The sequence below is a fragment of the Garra rufa genome, chromosome 10, assembly GCF_049309525.1.
Source record: "Garra rufa chromosome 10, GarRuf1.0, whole genome shotgun sequence".
NCBI classification, from domain to species: domain Eukaryota; kingdom Metazoa; phylum Chordata; class Actinopteri; order Cypriniformes; family Cyprinidae; genus Garra; species Garra rufa.
This window is the reverse complement of record NC_133370.1, coordinates 33,083,055-33,100,350: the sequence shown is the minus strand read 5'-3', so window position 1 is coordinate 33,100,350 and position 17,296 is coordinate 33,083,055. Positions and strand designations below refer to the sequence as shown.

The 17,296-nt window shown below is 34.5% G+C and overlaps 1 protein-coding gene across 1 annotated transcript in view; it reads right to left on the bottom strand.

Annotated features, from left to right (window-relative positions):
• The window catches only part of zfyve9a (zinc finger, FYVE domain containing 9a), a 40,300-nt gene extending 24,052 nt beyond the window's left edge, over nt 1-16,248 (bottom strand). Inside the window, exons 1-2 of the mRNA XM_073848537.1 lie at nt 16,075-16,248; nt 1,426-1,525 (exon numbers count right to left, since the gene is read on the bottom strand). The gene's annotated coding sequence lies outside the window, so the exon portion shown is untranslated. The remainder of the gene's footprint in view (nt 1-1,425; nt 1,526-16,074) is intronic.
• Nucleotides 16,249-17,296: the final 1,048 nt, after the last annotated feature.

Here is a 17,296-nt window from a genome sequence, read left to right as displayed (position 1 = left end):
AGTGATGTTTTGTGATGCTCATAAAATGTCATAAAAATGTCAGTGATGCAATTTATTAGTACCATATCAGTTAAAGGTTGATATAAATGATATATACATTCTTTTTATCTCACCACAAACTTCAACTATACACATCTGTGAATACTAACTTCTACCAACCTTTATGTGGTAGCTAAAAGTGATTGTGACGGATGATGGCTAATATTGTCTCTCTAAAGACATTTGCATTTTACATTTACATTTTTAGCCAACATTTAAGCAAATTACAAATATACAACTAGCGATTCATTATCAAGTGATTTATCACAGTGCCTTTTCCCCTTTTAAGAGTACATGTCATGGACTAGTTTATAACTAATATAACTATCAACACAGAATCCCAATGCTCACAATTATTTTTTCGTAATTAAAAACTTTAGGTAGGTACACTGCCGTTCAAAAGTTTGGGATCAATAAGATTCTCAAAGCCTTTTATTCTCATCAAGGCTGTGTTTATTTAATTAAAAATTAAATAAAACAGAAAAAAAAATGTAATATTGTAAAATATCACTGCAATTTAAAATCTATTAAATGTTTCTATTAGTTTTTTATTTTAATGTACTTCAAAACCGAATGAACTTCAAGTTGCAAAGCTGAATTTTCACATGGTCCTTCAGAAATCATTCTAAAATGCTGATTTATTATCAATGTTGGAAACAGTTGGGCTGCTTAATTTTATTTTATTTTTTTTTAGAACCGGTGATATCTTTTTCAGGATTCTTTGATGAATAAAATGTTAAAATAGAATGTTTTGTATACACAATCATTTAAAGTTTGGGGTCAGTAAATTCTTTCCTACGTTCTTTGTTTGAAAGAAATCAATACTTTTATTCAGCAAGGATGTATTCAGCAAGTAAAAAAGACTTGTTAGAATATTGATATTGTTAGAAAAGATTTTTATTTCAAATGAATGCTGTTCATTTGAACATTTTATTCAAAGAAACCTAAAAAAAAAAGTACCAGAGCTTCAAAAAAAAAAATATTAAGCAGCACAACTTTTTTCAACATTGATAGAAAAATCTGCATTTTAGAATGAGTTCTGAAAATTCAGCTTTGCATCACAAAATTAATTATATTTTAAAGTATATTAGAATAGAAAACATTTTAAATTGAAATAATATTTCATAATAGTACTTTTTTCTGTATTTTTGATCAAATAAATGGAGCTTTGATGAGCGTAATACTTCTTTAAAAACATTAAAATTTGTATTGATATATTATAGTATATAGCCATGTATCAGTCAACATAAAATAATAATTAGCTTATCGTATCAGAAATAATTACAACATCACAGCATCCCAAATATAAATGATGACAAGTCCAAATAAATTGCACCATCTGATTTGTAATTAAGCTAATTAAGTTGAAAAGAACATTACTCTCACCTGCCCAGAGGTCCTCTTCAGTAATAGCAGGTATATCTGCACAAAGGCTCCTGATAGAGCCCTTGTCTCATCCAGTTTCACACACATTGGACAGCCAAATCTGAAACAGAACAGGATGATAAAACCTCAGTAACGACATGAAAACCAGTTTTAATTCTTCCTGTCATGCCAGATTCAGCCTAATGCTAAATAGACTCCTTGTGTTAATATCCTTAAGGTCCCAAATCTTCCAGCTAACCTGTTATTTTTTTAAATTAGAGCATTTCTGGTACTTTGCTGAGCTTTGAAGACGGGTAAAATCTGGTGCACAAAGTTGTGGCTGACTATCTTACATTGCAATGGAAAGGTTGTCACTAACAAAGTGGGTAACGGCAAAGGCCGGTCACACATAAGAACAAGGATTACGCCAGAGACAAGATATTCCACCGAGCAGAAGGTTCTGAAAGTAGCAGACTAGACACATTTTACGCTTAGTTAAAAATGCACGCTTTGCCACACTGTCAGCACAAAGCTAAGAAGACACGGGAGGAGGGGAATAAGAAACACAGTCGCGCAAACCGCTTAAGTGAGGTGAGGGAATAGGATTTGCATTTGCTCTTTATTTGCATTTGCTCTTTTTTTCCTGCTGTGTGTAAAAATAACATCTGATTTCACTTTTGACCAGAAAACATTTTGAAAGAAAATGGTATTAAAGAGTGAAGTAACTATAAAAGAAAGAAAAACTTTCATTTTAAAATACAAAAATAGTTTTGACTTGCTCTAGCTTACTTCAGGTTACTAGATTGCACAAATAACATCCCACTCTGGCTGGCACTGCTAAACTATGCAAAAAAGTGGCAGGTTACAGGTGAGTTTGTGTGCATCTGTGCATGGCAGACCAGAACAGTATCTTATTGTGTCAAATTACACCAACACACTATTACACTTCAATACTATTAGGAGTCTTGTGTTGAGGAAAACAAAAAAGGAATGTGGGTGGGAAGGCTCATTCTTTTGTTCCAAATACCACTGGGCATATTTCTGTGAAGTACTTCTACTGCTAAAATTGTTAGTTTAGGTTCTTGAATTTGTGTAGCGTTTCAAGTATTTCTGCAGGTTATGTCATCTGACAAGTAGGTGGCAACAAGGGACTGTCTTTATGAGTGAGTCATTGAATTGTTCCCTTAACCAATTATTTAAAAATGCTATCAGCATGGCTGTAGTCAACAGTATTCTTATACAATTAGTGTTGTCACGATACTGGAATTTCTAACTTTGATACGATACCTTGAAAAATATCGATATTATTTTCGATACCACAGAGAAAAAAACTGCCACAATATTAATTAAAAATGTCTTTTTTAATTTAAAGATAAATATAGTCTAGAACATGACAATGATGTATATGCATATGTACACTGCTACAGCCCTGTTCAGCTTCTTAGCTTCATTTGAGTTTGAGCTTCAAACTTTATTTGCTGTTCAAATACAACTGGCAGTGTAGGTCGTAAACTTTTTCTTTTTCTTTTTAGACCACACAATTAACTAAACTATCTAACTAATCTTAGAACTTAAGTTAATGGTAAAAGATATTTGTTGTCATGAATAAACAATGAAAAATACTTTCAAAACATTTATTAATCTTAGTTAAAAATTAATTTAATCTATAATTTACTAATACATTAACCAATTAAAATCCAAAGTTATATCTGTTCATATTTTTTAGTGGACCGTGCTAACATGATCCGTTGTATTTTTATTACCTACCGTTATCAAAGATTCAAATATTCTGTAACAAATGCATTGCTCGTTCATAAATGCTGGTTAATACATTAACATTATTTGACGAACAGATTTTAATGCCGGATTCATAATCAACGATCCATGCAAGCAAACATGCGTGCATCACACGCGAAAACAATGCTCAGTTGCTCACTGGAGTAACTGTTGAGTAGAACTGTTGAGAACTGTTGACTGTGGAGTAATGTTTTTTTGTTTTTGTTTTTTTGTTTTTTTAAATAAAGTTAAATAAGCGCAGTTAATTTACATTTGACCGCAATTAAAGTATTTACTCGTCTAAGATTCCTCAATCTGTTTATATTAACGAACTACGGTAAAAAAAAACGGGACAACACTCATATCAGCAACAATAATAGGTAATCTTATTTAATGATTCAGTAATGTTAAAATGAGTCTGTCTTTCAGGTGCTTTGCGAAATTAGTGGTGTTAGCGCCTTTTGTTAGCACTGCTCTGTAGCAACTCTTACATATCGGCTTGCTTGTGTACTTCGGCTTTCCATGTTCGTTTGTTTCATATCCGAAATATTTCCAGATAGCACTCCTGCTGTGCTCTTTATCAAACAAAGCCAGTCGCGGGGTGCCCCACTCTCCTTTCTATTCGCTTCACTTGAATGAGACAAGACAGGCACCGCAGTCACGTGTAGGGTTGGGAATCGAAAATCGATTCCGATTCTGGAATCGGATACTTAAGATAAAGAATCGGATACTTGTTATAATATTAAAATTTCGATTCCTCGTTTCGATTCCTGGTTGCATTTTTTCCATCTAGTGATCTGCCAGGACCTTCCGCGCGTGCAATCTGCCAGGACTTTACGTGGTAATGTAAACATCAGTCGAAAAGATGGATCACGGTAAGCGTTTAAAAGTGTGTCTACGCTTTGTAAAAACCGAAGACAAATCTACCGCTGCACGCAAACTTCATCTTAGAGATCTGCAAGGGACGGATTTTAGTCCTGCGCCCGCCCACTCCAGAAGGAATATATGTTATTTCGTCCCGCAAAAGCCCACATAAAAGTCACTTATACCCCCGCGGGAAGACAGGTATCTACTTTATCTCTTGGCTGCATGAAACAAACCCTCCCGGTAATGTAAAGGCAAAGATGACCAGAGTAATAGTAACGAACTCGCGCGTGCCTAATGTATTCATTCTTGTATATCGGAGTCGTACATTAGGCACGCATAAGTCCCCTGTTGATTCACAAACTATTCATGCTTTCGGTGCTCTGATCCATAGTATTTTTGCGTGAAATTTCAAAATATTTGCATAGTTTTCAAAATGAATGTCCTGTGAGTTTTTTATAATGAATGCTTACCCATAGAGGTGGATCTTGTAAGGGTCAGTGGTGTTTAAGCACATATGAGCACCAGCATAAACAGATTTACAATGTATTAACAAATACATTACATTTATATTAAATGTATTTACTGTATTTTTCATTTATATGTTTATTTTATAATAAATACAAACAGTAGATATTCAGTCACTTAAGAAAGAGTACTCTGAAGTTGTGAAGAATGTCTGAATTAAATAATTTAGGTGCTTTAAATCTGTATGTGTGTATTCATGTTAAAAAGTTAGAGCAGAGGATTTTCTTTTAAATTCAAAAGTATAGCTTTAATTTAAAGTTTGTTTGATTTTTTTTTATAACATGCAGGAGAAAAATAAAAAGGCAAAACTAATGTTTAGGTTAATAAAAAAGGTTAAAAAATAAACACCTTTAGAGGAAATGTCAGGCATAGGGGGGCCTTGCAAAACTGACCCGAGAAGAAGGGGGACCTGATATAAAAAAGGTTGAGAACCCCTGTAATAAAATAATATGTTGCAAGCTAGCACTGAAAATAAACATGTTTAATATATTAATGTTTGACTTTTGTGTTTGTTGGTTTTTTTTTTTTTTTACTAAATCGGAATCGAAACTGGGAATCGAAAAGAATCGGAATCGATAAGTGGAATCGGAATCGGAATCGAAATCGATAAAATTCAAACGATACCCACCCCTAGTCACGTGTGGTGTTTGTCAACTCGCCTTTGTGTAGAAGTGAAAGTGACAGCTCGGCTAGTATCGATACTTCGGAAAATTAGTATTGGTATTGGATATTTCAGTATCGATATTTAGCGAAATATCGATATTTTTGACAACACTATATACAATAATGCTAATTATAGGGCTGCACGATAAATCACATGCAATTGTTAGTAAAGCCGGTTCTGTAATCAGTAGTAAATATCCATACCATGCATGCTTTCAGATGGAGCAGCATTTACTACACAAAGCCATAGTTCACTGACAAGCTACGCATATTCGCTATTCATAATTGCTATAAGCTATTCATAATCGCAAACGATATAATCAACAATATTATAAAATCGTTTGGTGATAATTAAAAGTTGTTCATAGGGGCAGTCGAGTGTTTAAAATAAATCCTTCTGTGAGATGATGTGGCTTCTTTTACAGAATAAGGCACGCAACATATTTCATAGTATTCTAGGCAGTGATAAAGGCTTGAACTTTTCATGTCATTGTATTATATACTTTATTATAATGAAAATTATAATAATAATAAAAACTAGGGATGCACCGAATGTTCAGCAACCGAAATTATTCGGCTGAAAATAGCAAAGAAAAAGCTCTATCGGTGTTAGGAATAACCAAAAAGGCAGAATAAATTATACCGAACAATGACGTGATCAAATCGAGGTGCGCACTAATGCAGCAAACATGTCGGCAGTGTGGAAGCATTTAAAACTGTCATTAAAAAAAATCATTACAAACACCGACAGCGAGAGAACCGCATCACATGTATTCGATGAGAAGAGAAAGGGGGGGTTGTTGCTGGTTACTGTATGATGACTGAAATTGCAAATTGGCCTTAAACCATTAGTAAATAACCTACAGAATGTTATGTTGTCTAATACACACACAAATTGTATTTATTCTGACAGCGCTGCATAAGCTCATTAGCCAGGGTTTAAAGACCAAAGCGTGAGGGAAATCTACATGAGAATCATTCATAAATCTGGTGCTGTCAGCAAACTAGTAGTACTGAGGTCTTCTTGTGGGTTTCCACCAAAATAAAAGTCAACATTCATAAATGTAGTGAATGTAGTATTGTAATTTTACTGTTGTTCTGTAAAATAAAATTAAAAAAATAACACAAAATAATGATAGCAATCATTACAACAGCTCTATTAATAAATTTATTATAACATTCTCCTTTGTTAAACATTCTCCTACATTAAAAAAAACACATGCTTGATTCAAGAAGGGGGTCTTAAAAATGGCCAAAGAATATTATATTACTAACTTATTTATTATTTATTAGTTAAATTGTGCTTTGTTGGTAGGCTATTATGTCTACTAGAATGGCAAAAATGTTCAGTGTTTAGTAAATATTTTTAAATTGATGGTTGTAATTTTTTTATTTTTTTTGTGAAAAGCAAGACAAAACTGTAAAAAGCACATTTTGGCTATTTAATTTATGCAATGGTGAAAAAAAGGCAAAATACATGGGGGGAAAAAAACACGAAAAACCATGTTAGGTAATTGTTTAATTTTGTTCAGCTTCGGCCAAGAGTTTTCATTCCAGTGCATCCCTAATAAAAACTTAGATATATCATATATTGCTGTAGTCTTGTATTTATTAGTCATGTTTAGGGCTGCACGATTAATCGCACGATGTTGTGAGGCGCGTTTAGTCAATGAAGCCAGTACTTTGACAGTACTTCGAATGCGATTTTGAGCACGATTTGGCGTAGCTTGTCAGTGATTTACGTCTCTGTGTATTAATTGCCGAATGCTGAATGCACGTGCTGAACGCATGTGATTTACTACTAATCAAAGTACCGGCTTCATTGACTAAACGCACCTCACAACATCGTGCGATTAATCGTGCAGCCCTAGTCATGTTGAATCAATGAAGCAGTTAAATCTTCTGTTTATTCAGCTACCCCTATAGGGATTTCCTGAATTTCTTTTGTGGGGCGTATTTGAAAATTCTGCACAAAAGCGCCCTCTGGCCTTCAGATAGAGATTTAATACTGATCAGAGAATCCATGCTTCACTGATAAGATGCGTGTGACTTATCGCAGCTTTTGCGTAATCGCAATTGCGGTATCATTGCGCAGCCGATTACATCCAGAATAATTGTTTCCTAATAATTTACTCACGCCTTTCTTTCTTCAGTCCAAGAAATTAATGTTTTTACGGAAAACATTCCAGGATGTTTCTCCATATAGTGGACTTGAATGGTAACCAACGGGTTGAAGGTCCAAATTGCAGTTTCAGTCCAGCTTCAAAAAGCTCTACACAACCGAGGAATAAGGGTCTTGTCTAGCATCTGTCATTTTCTAGAAAAAAAAATAAAATAAAATTCCATACTTTTAACCACAAACAGTGTTGCCAAGTTTTTCCGCGGAAGTGGCCGACTTTAACACTGTTGCTGCGGGTTGTTTTTAATGTCCCCAGAAACGTGATATTTAGCCCCTGGAATGCGAATTTTACCAGTGGAACCTTGCCAAAAAATGACTGGGCTAGTTTTGAGGTAGATTTGGGCTAATTAAGAGTAGGAATTGGGCAGGTTTTGTTGTGAAAACCTGGCAACCCTGACCACAAATGCTCATCTCACACAAGCTCAGCAATGCACTAGTGCAAGATCACGTTGGAAAATCACATTGGAAAAATCAGGCATTGTTAGTTTTTCATCTGTGTACTTCAGTTCAAAAAAGTAGGACAGGGCGAAACTATTTTTTTTTTTTCAGAAAATAACAGATTGTTTCACTAGAGAAGACTCTTATTCCTCGGCTGGGATCGTGTAGAGCCCTTTAAAGCTGCATTTAAACTGCAGTTTGGACATTCAACCTGTTGGCCACCACTAGGGGTGGCACGGTTCACAAAACCCACGGTTCGGTTCGTATCACAGTTTTAGGTCACGGTTTTCCATTCTGTACGGTGGTTCTTCTTTTTTTTCATCTTTAACACTCCAGAAATTTACTTTGGCATATGATATGTAGCTTAATTATCCACAATTTAGCATACATTATTAAAAAAACATTGATGACATGCTTTTCATTTATTTGGCAAAAACAGGAGAATGTGTATTGCTATCTCTACGGGAATTCATGTGCCTTTTTAGCACATAAAGATTGAACTGAAGAATTAACTTGCATTTATCAAACTGCCAACTTCAGTGCAGCTCTTACAAAATTTTATCTTTTAAAAGAAAAAGACAGGAAATCTTTAAGCCCTGTCTTTTAAACAAGTGATTGGTTGGTTCATGTCACATGACCTGCGGTGCGCTTGCTGCATTCTGAAAAGTTGAGATTTTTTAAAGTTTCTTTAAGGGTATTCTATAGTCTTTGGATGGTTTTATCTCGATGCGGCGCGGACGCGCCTGGAAAAAACGAGCGCGTCGCAACCGCGTCGCTTCCATTATGAGCGCATATCGCACGTCTACATTTGAAATAACGAACTTGAGCGCGCAAAAGACGCTACATGTGAACGGCCCCTTATACGACATTGGCGCATCCTCCAACTCCAGGCAGCCTTCCTTATCTCTCCCACTTTCCATTTCTACACGTGACGTAACCTGCAGCACTCCACTTTTACTGTCTGTATGTCCACACACACCTCTTATTTCCCGCAAAAAGGGACACTCACTACGTGCACGAGGCTACATTGCGCAACCGTTGAACCGTGTGAGGCACACACGCACTGAACCGAGACAAGCGAACCGAACGATTCCAGTGAACAAGGACATAGAGAGGGTTACTGAGTTTACTATAATATGTTCTGTTTTCACTGTACTAAAGAATCATCAATGTCTTTTGGGACTGTCCCTGTAGTTAGTGAGTGGAAGTTCCTTTGCCATCAAGTAGCTCATGAATAATAAGAAAATATCATACAATATTTTACAGCCAGCCAACCAAACTCTTTGCGTAAGGACTCAGGGAGAAAAATTCCCAATGTGTGTACAACCTACTGAATGGTTTGTGCTTGTATAAATGTAAGCCTTTAATTACAACCTGCAAGCGTTGCTATAGATGACTGGCAACAAACGCTTTAAAAACATGAAAGTTTCCATTAAACCACACTGTGACTCCCCCCATGTTGAAATACAAAGAGCTTTGTTTTCACACTCACAGCTAACGGCTGAAGTTCAAATTGCACTGTATTATCAACTATAGACTGAATGTATAGTGCATGGTTAAAATTTGCTTCATCTAAGATTGTTTTAATTGCTTTTTAAAGCAATACTAAACATCAAATAGTTTTGGATACAAGCTGGTTTTGACCCATAATACCAGGCACCACACCTGATTAAGATTTAATTACTCGGTAGATTCTCTGAATAATACATGCACAGTCAGAGTCAACTAAGGTGCTGTATTTTTACACCTGTAAACTTAGAATGAGTAATACGGTTTTACATCCAGACATCTAAAAGTCATTTTCAATCCTTTTAGGACTGCCAAGAAGTGGAATAACATTTCAGCAATATGTGCTACTACTAACCTGACAAATACCTGAAGTAATCAGTGTGATTTTGGTAAAAAGCACTAGTTTACATCACAAATAAGGACTGACAGGGCAAACAGAATATAGATTCTGACCGTGTGACATAATCACCTAATTCTGTTCAGCCAATCTGTTGTTACATAACAAAGCTTTTGGGGAGGGAAAGCCACTAATACACCACACCTTCATACACAGTTTTGTAGATCTGCTATCAAGAAACGTTCTTAATGTTCTTGACCTAACCCTGACATAGGGTTGTACGCACGGTACACCGGTAGGGCTGCTCGATTTCGGCAAAAATCATAATCACGATTATTTTGGTCAATATTGTAATCACGATTATTTAAACGATTATGACAGGGTCCAAAACTTAACATAGTGATTAATTTAAAGATGGCAATACAGCGAGGAAAAAGATACAAATAAAAAAATAGTGCTTTAAAAATACTGAATACTTTTATGCAAGTCTAAAGTAGTCTAACAATACTACAGAAATTGAATTTGAATGTAAAATAAAACAATGTCTTCACTCTAATAGTTAAGCATGCTTTGTTTCTTATTAAAACTAAAAACGTCCTTCATTCAAGAGCAGTGAGTGATGTTTCTTGTATAAAACTTATTTTTACGTTTTATTCATATTAGGCACAGAGACGCCAAAAGGAATATTATGTGTTGCCGCTTTAACCACACGGACCCATTATACTGTTACGCACGGATTTTCATTCTCAACTGTTTATGTGCATTTAAGACATAACTGACAAGAGTTTACATGAATAATCACCAAGCCCCTCATTTTGAAATATTTTTGCGTGTATTTGACCGTTTAGGTGCGCACCTTGAGCTAAAAGATAACTTTCATGTCCGTGTTCCGCTCCGTCTCTGAGGGCATTAACAAAGGACAGCGCAAGTTTTCTTACGTGCTATTAAAAACACAACATCAAAGAAACATTAATAAATCAATCATGTCCCATTTTATGAAAGCCACCTTACATGATTTAGCTGATTTGCATGTGAAATTTGGCTTTTATGGAGGAGCGAAAGCGCACCACTGGTAAAAGGGCAGAATAGGGCGCAATAATCGTTTCATCTCGATTATTGCATTTTCATGATCGTTTGAAGCAGAAATCGAAATCGAAACCGAATTTTGATTAATTGCACAGCCCTATTCAGAGTTTTGTATTTAAAACATTAATATTATACCATTATTTATGCAATTATAAGTACAGTCTAAATGTATAAATACCACATCTAAATGTCACTCCATAAAGCTTCTGTGCAGTGCTCAGATGAGTTTTGTTTACATGATTTTTAATGGATAACAGTACTAGACAGTCATTCATTCACACTGATGAAGTATTCAGAGAAAAATCTTGTCCGTTTTCATTTATATCTTTTTATTAATGAAATTGATTCATTTTGTAGAATTGAATGTTAAATGAATGAATGCTGCATGGTATCGTGATACTACTCAGTATCGTGATACTTCAACTGGTATAGTATCTTAAGTCATTTTTATGGTATCGTGACAACTCTATCTTCTCATTCAAATGAACGAGAAGGTGTGTCCAAACGTTTGGTCTGTACTGTAGATATGAATTCAACTGAAAAAACTTGTGAAAAAATATCTTTCAGGTGGTCAAATAGCAAATAGCAAATAGTGGAGCTCTGCAGTCACCTACTGGTAAAAGTTTTTTTTTTTTACTTTTAAAACTGGATTTTCCAAAAGATGGGCAAAAATCTTACACTAAACCATGTGAAATTATCCATGTTATCCCCATGAATTAAAGTTAGAAATGTGGGTCTTTTATAAAGTGAATTTCACAAAAAAAGCAGTTTTTGTATAAAAACCCATTTAAAAAAATATTTATTTATTAATTTATATATATTTAAAAAAGATCACTAACCCACTGAAAACTGCACAAATGTAGAGTAAAAACTTTAATAAACAAATATATACAGTACAGACCAAAAGTTTGAACACACCTTCTCATTCATTTGAATGAGGTGTGTCCAAACTTTTGGTCTGTACTGCATGTGGTGATGAATATACGCGTAGGCTTAAACCAAATACCATCGATTTTCCCCACAAAGACTCTAAACGCCACGGGATATCGCATGAAATCTGCACTGAAAAACTCTGAAAAACGATTATTCATGTAAACCCTTGTCAGTTATGTCTTAAATGATCATAAAAAGTTGAGAATGAAAATGTGTATGTAACAGTATATTAGCGGCAACAAATAATATTCCTTCTGCCGTCTCTGTGCTTAATATTAATAAAGCTTAAAAATACAAAGACTTTTGTAGTTTTAATAAGAAACAAAGCATGTTTAACTATTACAGTGAAGACACCATTTTATTTTACATTCAAATAATTCAATTTCTGTAATATTGTTAGACTACTTTAGTCTTGCATAAAAGTATTCAGTATTTTTTTTAAAGCACTGTTTTTTTTTTTATTTGTATCTTTTTTTTCTCCTGCATTGCTATCTTTAAATTAATTACTAATATAAAGTTTTGGACCCTGTCATAATCGTGTTAAATAATCCTGATTATTACAATACTAATAAAAATAATTGTGATTATGATTCTTGCCAAAATCGAGCAACCCTACTACAGAGTGCTAGCATAATGTTACATTAGTTGATGAAGTCTAAGCACGCATTTAGAGTGCGTTCTGTCACTGCATCATTCAGTCTAATAAAATGCATTTAGAATAATCAAATAATTCATGATATGGGGGCAGAAAATGTTTACATTTATATAATTTCATATAGTTAATCAATATCACACAAAGAGTGTAGTTTTTTCATGCAAAAATCAGCATGACTATAAAAGTGATATTGGTTTTTTTCAGTTCAATAAACAAGAAGTTAATATTAAAAGACTTACTTTTTAGACAGCATATTTCCTGTTTTTGCTCAATTTTGTCAACAAAAATCATTCCAAACACAGCCACTACACTGTTTTGCGTCTCTAAGCAACATGACGATGTTTAGTTCCTGAATGAATCAAGTGTTTAAATGATTTGGTTCTATCGCAATGACTCACTTAATCACAGCGACTTGCTGACAATTTCACATTCAACGTATCTTTTCACTTTTAAAATAATTTCAAATGTAGCTGCATTAACATGTGTAAATACATCTAAATGCCACTTCATATGCAACTTCGGCAAAGATGAATTTTGTTGATACTGACTTCATTTTTGTTTGGTAATTATAAGTGATTGATTAAATGCAAGATTTGACTCAAAAGATTATGCACACTTTTAAAAAAAACGGCTTTGTAAAGGTAAAAATGCCTATAAAAGGTCTAATCAATTCAAACTTATTGGAAAAGAACAATTTCAATCACTGCTGTGAACAGACCACACAGAATATGAAGAATATCAAAAACTTTAGGAGTCTTTAAGCACAATAACACACACAGCAAAACATCATCTAATTATTGTTATTGATAACAATTTGTCGTCAATATCACACACCCCTACATGAATATCACATGTAATCAACTGTGCCGTCATGTAGTTATCATATGTGACCCTGCCCTGGACCACAAAACCAGTCATAAGGTTAAATTTTACAAAACTGAGATGTATATATAATATGAAAGCTCAGTAAATAAGCTTTCTATTGATATATGGTTTGTTAGGATATGACAATATTTGGCCGAGATACATCTATTGGAAAATCTGGAATCTGAGGGTGCAAAAAATTCAAAATACTGGGAAAATCACCTTTAAATTTGTCCAAATTAGGTTCTTTACAATGCATACTACTAATCAAAAATTATATGTTGATACATTTACAGTAGGAATTTTACAAAAAATCTTCATGGAACATGATCTTTACTTAATTTCCTAATGATGTTTGGCATAAGAGAAAAATCTGTAATTTTGACCCATGCAATGTATTTTTGGCTATTGCTACAAATATACCCCAGCGACTTAAGACTGGTTTTGTGGTCCAGGGTCACATATTCTCAACATGTCATATTGTAATGTTTGGTAAAAATTTTATAAAAAATGTGATTCCTCAGTTTAAAAAAAATTAATTGTGGCAAAACATTATATTCAAATTAAAGCTGCAATCCATAAGTTTTGACACGCTAGTGGTTAACAAACATTGAACATATATGTCTATGAGCGGGTCAGAATATAAAAACTTATTATAGGTGTATCACAGTGATTCAGGATAAGCCAAAAACACAGCTTGGAAAATGAATTCATGATGTACTCGCTTATTATATACATTTTGTAAGTTTTGAACACAAAAAAAGTTACGGACAGCTTTAATTAATAAATTCAGAAAAAATCATTCAACCCTAGTTTGCAAACATGTTTTGTGTTTTGTTTATGCATCAAGCTTGTATGGCTCATACAGTATGATACAGTGAAGCTATGGAGCTCACATTTGAGGAGGAAAAATCACCTCAAATTTAAATTAAATTTTTGGGTCAAAACATATGCAAGAAAACGACTAAAAGACATACAGATAAGCATTTCTCAAATGCCTGTTGCATTTCATATTCTTAAGTTACTTAAAAAGAATAGCGATATAAAAGATATTCTTACATTTACGTCTAACGTTTAAGATTTCACAGCAAAACACACTGAGAATTATACAAAAAAGGCTTTTACTTACTAAAAAAAGTGGAAACTATCATGTAGATTGCTTTCAACAAGTTTTTCAGCTAAGTTTTATGTTGACAATTTGCATATCAAATATGATGTTATCGGCTTTATAGGGTTAAACATACATTACAACATTCCCATGAAAGTTTCTATGATCATTATCGGCACTCCCTGAATTCCCAGTAAAACCTAATCTCACAGCCAACCGCCTACATGTTATTAATGTCATGTGACTAGATCAGTTTGGACTTGATAACTTTTTCTATATTATGCAATGTTGAGATTTTTCACTGTAGTTTCGTTTTTAATCAAGTACAGTCTTCCTGCTATTGTTCGTTTTGCAAAGCATCTTTCTGCAGCACACTGTGCCGTTAGGAGTGTTGACGGGAAGCTCAGTTTGATTGCTTCCGCACTCCAGGAATGTTTTCGCTGTCACTTTCTTGCTACTGCCTGGATAAACTTTAAGGCCTGCTGTGGCATTTCACCCAAAGTTATGCAGACACACTGCAGCATAAATTAAGGATGTTTGCTCCAAAAACTAGAGCTCATGGCTACCATAGTGTCTCTCACAAACTGCACACCACAGCAAACATCTCTATTACAGGATTTCACTTTCATCTACCCTTAAAGAGAATGAAAATAGCATCTGAGGAACTAGCTCTTGTTCCTGTGTCAGGTTCATATTTATAAGAAAAGCATTAAAAGTAGCTCAGATGTCTTAAAGAGCAGGGCCAACTACAGAGCAGCTAACTGTTGCTGAAGGAAGCAGGAATCTGTCAACCTGTCACTGGGTTCACTAGATTTCAAAAGCTTCCATCGCATCATTTCTTTCTTCCGTAAAGCATCTCAAACAAGTGTGGTAAATCACACATTAGAAAGCTGAATGAGTAACTTCAACTTCTGCATTGCAAGTGTTGATTCACTCTGACCAAACAAGTACCAAACCCTTGATGACTATATAATCCCAACCTACTGCGGGGAAAAAAGAAAATCACATCTCTATATAAAGCAAAGTTCAGTATGATCATACATTAGGCTATCTTGACTGTTGGTCTTTCCAAAACATTGACAAGCTTTCTATGAAACTTGTGGTTGATTACTACAAAAAGTTACCACTTTATACATACATATACATATACATATATATATACATATATATGCATTTTGTATTAGAAAGCATTAGAAATTTTGATTCATATATTCGTATTTCCAAACGAACTCCTGAGGTGTTATGCAGTATATGGTGTTACCTCATCAATAATTACTCAAAAGCGTCTAAATATAATACTGTAATATAATATTAAACCAACCAAACTGTATTAGCAGCCTTAAGTCACGTTTAGCAGTTTACTGAGGTTTATTCTGCAGTCTCTACATACTGTTACCGTTAGCTAACTAACATTAGCCTGTCAAATAACCCACTCCAGTCATTAACTTTATGCTTTACTGCATATGTTTACTAACCTGATTACTTGCTATTTTTACACATTTTACAAAACAGAAGACGTGAGATGCACACGCGTGAGCCTAAATTCATCTTTAGCAAGAAATAGACATTAAAGAGTCATAGTTAACATGTCGCAAATGATTCATTTTCAATCTCGGCTGTTTTGAGACTGTATGAAGTAGTATTAAATGCTGCATTCGTCAGGCTTCTATGGTAAACACATCACCGATGTGACAAGCGAATAACAGTTTGTGGGTTAATCGTTTACTCACCGGTGGAATCCCCATCATCATCATCATCTTCACGCACGATTCAGCCATGAAACTCCCCGGGTAAAATCCAACATACTTCGTGTCAAATCAGCAAGCGACAACGTCTTTGACATCTGCAGGATATCTCCAGGCACAGCTAGGCCATTTTCCAGTGTTCCACAGAAGTGAAGGAAGAAGTAGTTTGTGCGACAGCTCTCGTATATCCCTCCCCCAAAGGTTTAATGGAGAAGGTTACTACGAACTGCAGCAAGGGTGGGACATTTTGGCTCAAGCTACGCTGAAGCGGCGTGAGATTCCCACGCTAGCGACTTTCATTTGAGCCAAGATGGCGTCTGTTTCGTAACCTTGTGTGGTAAGCGTTTCACAGCGGGTGACACCACCGTGCCTCTGGATCCCGAGGAAACATTACCGCGGGGCGGCACCCGAGTCCGAGTGACGTCATTACAATGCAACAATGTATCATCTTTACAGATCAGATTCACACTGACATTTGGCAAATAAAAATAAGCAGAAATAAACAGATCTTGTTACAGATCTTGAGCAGATGGACAGTGCGAGTATTTAAGAACACATTAGTTTGATTGACTCGAGATACAATTTTAACATATATATTTAAACTGACAGTAGTTGCTGCAAATATGTACAATTGTTTTTAGTTATAATTAACAATTATAATAGTTAAATTAATACTTATAATGAATTCATTTTAGAACTTTGCACTGTCATTTATAATTGTACATTTTTTGTTTTCATTTTCCCATGGTGTTTTAGTCAAGGGTAAGTAATCAGATTACTTTTTAAAAGTAACTAGTAGGCTAAAGTAACACATTACATTTAGATTTACAATGAAATATCTGAGTTACTTTTTTAAATAAGTAATGCCAGTTACTTTGTTCTCCCATTTATTAATTGGCATATCTCCTGTCCCCATGTTGAAAGAAATTTGGAGTGTGGAGCAGAGGCTCCTTCAGTCTAAGGCTTATTAAATTATTTTTTTGTGTCTGTGAACGGGTCTTTACAGTTGCCATAAATATAACTTTTGTGGTTTTTGTTATTAACAAACAAATAAGCAAGTAACACAGGTAACAAAAAGTAGCGTAAAGCATTACTTTCCATAAAGACTAATTAAGTAACGCAATTAGTTACCTTTTATGGAGTAACTCAATATTGTAATGCATTACTGTTAAAAGTAACTTTCCCCAACACTGATTATATCAAACTT